Source organism: Rhincodon typus, chromosome 13 (assembly GCF_021869965.1).
Source record: "Rhincodon typus isolate 14 chromosome 13, sRhiTyp1.1, whole genome shotgun sequence".
In the NCBI taxonomy this organism is placed as follows: Eukaryota; Metazoa; Chordata; class Chondrichthyes; order Orectolobiformes; family Rhincodontidae; genus Rhincodon; species Rhincodon typus.
The window spans coordinates 15,274,518-15,281,285 of record NC_063344.1 but is presented as its reverse complement, the minus strand read 5'-3'; positions in this window follow the sequence as shown (position 1 = coordinate 15,281,285).

Sequence of the window (6,768 nt, the reverse complement as noted above, 5' to 3'; positions counted from 1 at the left end):
ATAGTCACCTGCACATCTCCAATCCAGATGGAACAGCACAATGCTTAGCTCTACGGCCAGGGACCTGGGTTCGATTCCAGCCTCGGGCGACTGTCGATGGAGTTTGCACATTCTCCCGTGTCTGTGTGGTATTCCTCCGGGTGCTCTAGTTTCCTCCCACAATCCAAAATTGTGTATGTCGATGCATCCTCAGATCTCTGAAGTGCTCTTTGAGGAGAAGACTTGTGCATTTTCCAGTGGGATTCAGGACCACAAAACTAGAGTCAAGCACTTGCATTTGCCCGCAACATGAATACTACCATCGTCCTCTTCAGATGTCCTCATATTCTGCGAGGTTACGTTAATTCGTTGTGAAACACACACATTCACATAGGTGACAAAGGCCATCGGTTCTGGATTTGTAAGTGGATCGGTTTATTTAAAACTTATTTAGAAGGACAAACGATCTCAACCATCTGCATGGCAGGGTAAGCAAGCTGTTTAATTCTGCTCCTATGCAAAAGCTTTGTGAGTGGTATGTTTCACTGAAAGGGTTCAGCGTTCAGCCCTAAAACACCGAGTATATTTGAATGTCAGTGCCCACTGACCACGATAAGTCCTGATTTGGTTATTAGGCAGCAATTCATGAATAATCCTGATTAATTTAAGATAATTCGTAGAGCTGATAAAGCGCTCACTTTAATATTATCTTGTCATCCTGTTCATAGATCCTACTACGGAGTAGGGGGGACCTGAACTCAGGTATCTTGGCTCAGAGATAGGGACATTTCAAGCCAAGGAACTACAAAGGAGACTAAAGCACCTCGTCAGCAAGTCATCCCACTCAATCCACTCAGCGCAAGTGTTCCTCAATGCCACCAAGGACATAAGAATAGATGACGATGAGACTATGTATCATTTGACGTTACTGCCCTATTCACATCGATAGACATACCACTCGCAAGAGAAACAATGACAACACTCCTAAAAGAAGAACAAGACCCCAGTGACACCATCTTAACAGACAACAAGCTGAAGCTACTGGACCTATGCCTCACCACCCACTTCACCTTTAATGGCCAAATATATGAACAGATCAACGGGACACCTATGGGATCACCTATCTCCGGACTATTAGCCGAAGCGGTGATGTAGAGACTTGAATGTATGACCCTTCCGCTAATCCAACTGAAGCTATGGATACGTTATGTGGACGACACTTTCGTCATTATTAAACGGACCAAACTAGAGGAGACGATCTAATAAATAACACCCTCACTGGAATCAGATTCACCAGAGAAGAGGAGAAGAACAAACAGCTCCCATTCTTAGATGTCATGGTAGAGCGCAGGCTAAATGGGAATTCCTTACAAAGGTACACAGGAAAGCCACGCACACTGAACAAGTGTTCGACAGCAACCACCCTAACACACACAAACGTAGTTGCGTGAGAACACTATTTAAAAAGGCAATAACACACTGCAAGCAGCACAGAGCTTGAGTACCTCTTCCAGGTATTCAAAGACAATGGAAACCCAAAAAACTGGGTCAGAAGATGCTTATTACACCAACGACACCAGGAAGACACTACACGCCCCGACACACTCATCACACCACCTAACATCAGGAACAGATCTGAACTGACCACAAGACTCCTACGACCACTGGGCATCAGAGTAACACACAAACTCACATCAACCCTACGACAACTGCTCACCTGAACCAAAGACTCACTACCCACTATGGACAGGATCAATGTCATATACAAGATTCCCTGCAGAGACTGTGACAAACTCTACATCGGACAAACAGGAAGGAAATTAACAGCAAGGATAAACGAACACCAATTGGCTACAAAAAGACATGACCAATGCTCATTCGTCTCTATCCACATGGATAAGGAGAACCACCAGTTCGACAGGGACAACACCAAGATCCTGGGACAAGCAAAGCAGAGACAAGCACAGGAATTCCTAGAAGCCTGGTACTCCTCGAAGAAAGCCATCAACAAATACACAGAGATAGATCCCATAAACACTCCTTTGCCAAGGAAAACCGGAAGTGAGGTAATCCAACTCTATGGATACCGGAATTTAAATAACAGGCGGGAAAACACAAAGGAGCTTCATCGGAGGCTGCACTGATGTGTTACCCAGCAGGGTAATGAAACATCTGCGGAACAACAAACCAGCTCGTGAGCCAAACAACCACAACGCTTCAATTCACCACAAGAGCCACTGAAATGTACTAATTACTGCCTGTTAAAGGCTTTACTTAATGCAGGGGTTGGATGTAACATATATATATTCAAGCCAAGCACCTTTTGAAAATTGCCCATTCATAGTTCCCATTAGGTGACAATGCATCAGTCAACCAGAATTGATTGGTCGACCAATCAGCATAGGTGAAACGAAACTTGTGGGTGCTGGTATTTCCATGCATCTGCTGTCTTTGCTCTTCTAGGCTGTAGAGGGTATGAGATGTTGTTGACGGAGCAATGGTCCTACTGTGCATCTTGCAGAGTGTTTTCTCCATTGCTGTTGTGCATCAATGGTTATGGGACTGTATGTTGAAAGTGATGGGTGCCACTCAAGTCGGGTGCTGACGTATGGTCAGGTCGGAGTAGTTAAGGGGCTCAATCAGAAATCATTTGGAATGTCCCTACATAGAATGAAATCTTGATGACTGCATTTTTCATCCTTCTTGCTTTTATTCAATCTTTATTAAAGTCAGCAATACTTAGCTGTTAACCAAAGTACTGTTGCTTCAAAAACGAACAGGACTGAAATATTGAATCAGAGATAGTAGGAACTGCAGATGCTGGAGAATCCGAGACAACAAGGTGCAGGGCTGGATGAACACAGCAGGCCAAGCAGCATCATAGGAGCAGAGAGGCAAGGGTCTAGGACTGAAATATTCACTGTTTCCACCTCACTATAATTCATTGCAAGTCTTTCTAGCTTGCAAGAAGGGACTTCAGCTGCCAGAATACATCTCCAAACGGTTCCAGTTCTATTGTTATCAAATGACTTTCAGCAAGCTGTGTCGTCTTGGATAGTATTAAAACATTTCAGTGGTCCTGGGGCTGCAAATCATCCGGGAAAGTGGAGAATATGATACGGCACCCCCATTTTGTGACTTGTAGATAATGGACAGCTATTGCACAGAGGCAATTTACTTTGTACAGAATTACAAGCCTCTGACCTGCTCGTGTGGTCCCTATACTGATATGTCTGGCTCATTTTGTATTCTGGTCAATGGTATGCCTCGGGCGATTAATTGTGGAGGTTGGATTCAGCAATGGTAAACCATTGACTGCCAAAGAGAACTGAATGGATTATTTATTGATGGTGACAGCAGTTGCCTTGAACAATAACCATTGTCACATGCCACATATCAACCCAAGTCTTCATGTTGTCCAAGTCTTGCTGCATTTCAACCTGAGGTGCTGCAGTGCCTGGCAAGATGTGGATGGTACTGCGCATTGAAAACTTTCATATGTCACTCTATTCAATGCTTCTTGGAAATGCACACACAACATGCCAACTGGTTCCCCTTTTTCTACTCTTATGTTCCATTCTTAAAGACCTCTAATAAATGCATAAACCATGATTTGGCGTTAGAAGGGTGTGGTAACTAAACTGCCCAGGAGGTGGAAAGAAACTTAAATATTCTAATAAAGTTTAATCCCTGCAATTTATCTGTCTATCGATGACAACCGTGGCGTTTAGCATTTCCTCTGCTGCATAGCAAACTGACAGCTAAAGGGAGGCAATGATTGCTATATGGAAGATGTAAATTTATTTCTGTGCTTATGGGTCATAAGAAGCAGGAGTACGCCATTACAGCAAAATTACTATTCCACAGCCCAGTTCCTAAGGGTACATCCCTCCATCCCTGGATTGGCAATGAGCCAAGGACTGATAAACTCTCCTCCTGGACCACTCACCTCCCACAGGATTGTGATATAAACCATGTCTACAGGACTGTTGACTTCTCCAACACAACTTTGAACTCAGTTCAAAGGGACTGAATAAGTTTGAGAAATATGACTTCCAAATCAAGCACCTTCATTTGTTCCATGAAAGATACTATTCCTGGTAAGATATTGATCATCTTTCCCACAATAAACACCAAAACGTCTGTCACCTTTATTGAGAAAGAATAAAATTCAAATTCACAGACATCTTGTTGCTAATGTGCATGAATAATGGATAAATATGTTGAAACACCAATTCCTAATCTCTATTGGTTTTAATCAAGGTAGAAAACTATGAGTGCAGTATATCCAACCCTGTATAAAAACAAACAAAAAATCAATTCAGGAATGACTTGGAAAATTAGTTGCTTGAATTTATTGATTTATAGCTGCGAATTGTCGTGCCCCAGTGAGAAGATACACAATACATTTTCGCAAAAACATGTTTCAAATGAATTAAGTAAGCATGTAAATTAACGAGTACATATGACAGAGATGTCATGAAGAAAAGAGAAAGCAAAACAAATTATTTGTGTGCTTCTGCTGAAGATGAATGTAAAACTAATTATGAAACAGGCTGATGATCTATTTTTCCATATTGCCACCAAAACAGAGAATCAAACTCCCCATTTTCCCAGTACAACCATCAACCCACCTCCCTCCACAGACCCCCTTAACATCCGAATCAGCATATTTTTATCAATATATTTTGTGAAATCGATATGAAGAATCAACTTTGGAAATTTCAATGCATCAAATTTGAGCACTAATTTCTTTTGGTTGATAAAGGAAGGTTCAAATCGAAACTTCACACAATTAAAGAATTGAAGGAGCGGGAAGGAAATTAAGGTGACTTTGATCCACATTTACAGAAACGTGGGTCATTTATGATTGTCAATTCCAATTAAATGGAAATCAGGGAAGATGTATAAAGTGTTCCAAATTTTCAATGCAACTTCAAAGTTGCTCTTCCTGTTGGTCATTGTGACTTCATTCAATTATGTAAAATGGGTTCTGGTGAAACATTTGGTTTCACAGCCCTCCACATGGAATTTCACTTCACCATCATTAGGTCAAAGTAATTACCTAGTAAAATGTCAGCGCCTCATGTATGAATAATTTCAAAGCTTTATTTGGAAGTCACTGTTCCAAATTCATCATGTTCCTCTTTTCATTGTTTCCTTTCTTCAACAGAATAATATAAGAGTTTGGTACAGAAATGCAGATAAGTAGACAAAAGCTGGAGAGCAAAATAAAAAAAAAATGCTTGAACTGCCACAGTACATTTCTCTGGTGAACTTCTGTAAGCTGGAAGAGAAGTTGTCCAAACTGTGCAAAAGATAAGCATGCTAAACGTTATGTGTTTAGCTTCACTGATGTTATCTAGAAATTGTCGATCTAGAAAAACTACCACAAACACACACACAAGACAGAAATCCAATTTAACTGATTGCACAATAGAGGACGATCGAATATCCTACATTGCATTAAAACACAATCGTCTCATTGGAGTGACTAGTGTTTTTCAAAGGATAAGGTGGAAATACAATTAACCAGGTAGTACACATTGCACATTGTACCAGTGCAAGGATGTAAACCATCAGCCGTTTTTGTCTTGGTCCAAGCTACTTCATCAAATTATCGCAAGGGAACTTTGCTCTGAATGCCATCACCACAACAACTGTTTTACTCAATTCACAAGACATACAAAGATCAAAACTAATACCAAACGCTTCGGGGCAGACCATACAACAACAAACTAAAGATTCACTGATGAATGTAATTAAAGACAGAAAACAAACTAATAGGGCAAAAAAAAAAGAAGGTAGCTTAACTCAGAATTGTTGAGTTTATCAATTGAAATGTATCTGAGGACATAGAATATTGCAAACACACCAACAGCTGTGCAGGCTGCAAACAACGTCAGGGGCACGAGAATAATTCCCATTCTCTTCAAAAAAGGAAAGAAACTCGATTACCTTTGGAATGCACTGGTCCTGTCTTTCATTAGACTTGAACTCCAATGGACAATTTAAGACACGAGCTTATTCTACATACGCAACACAAGCCTGAGTCATTATAAGAAGAATGCTAATACCGTTCCTGCAATGCTGACATCAAAGTTATACAGTCATGCCTTTGGTATAGGTAGTGATGCTTTCTTACCAGTCATGTTACTAATTTTTCCGTGTATGCATTGTAAACAATCAAAACAGCAAGTAGGTTGTCCTTTTATTCCTGCTTTCCTCGTTCCTTGATGACAGCTTTCAGAGCAAACAGCTTTAGGAACCTGATTCGTAAGGCAACTAAAATAGTGGAGTTAGTAATTCCATGTGGCATTCAGACTGGTATACAGAGCATTAGCTACTTCTGTTACATTTATTAGAACTGTCCTTTTTAAAATTACTTAACAATTTGTGACCAAACCACATCTAGCTTAAAGCTGCTTTAAAGGACTTGGGAAATATTTGCGTTGACAGAAGCAGAACATTTATAGTGAATTCAGAATCACATTATAGCCTCATGATATGTCCTTTGAATTTCTTTGTCTATTATTTGAAAGGAAATAGCTAATGTAAATAAAATCAATATTTTGTAGTTACACTGTTTAATGGATGAAATGAAAATGGAATTCTGAAGTAAAAATTATTTTGTTAATTCATTCACGTGATGTAGGCGTCGCAGGCCAGACAATCATTTATTCTCAGTTGCCTTTGTACTGCCATCTTGAACTTTTACAATCCGTTTGCTGTAGTCGGGCCCATAATGTCCTAAGGGAGTAAGTTACAGGATTTTGATTGACCTAGCGA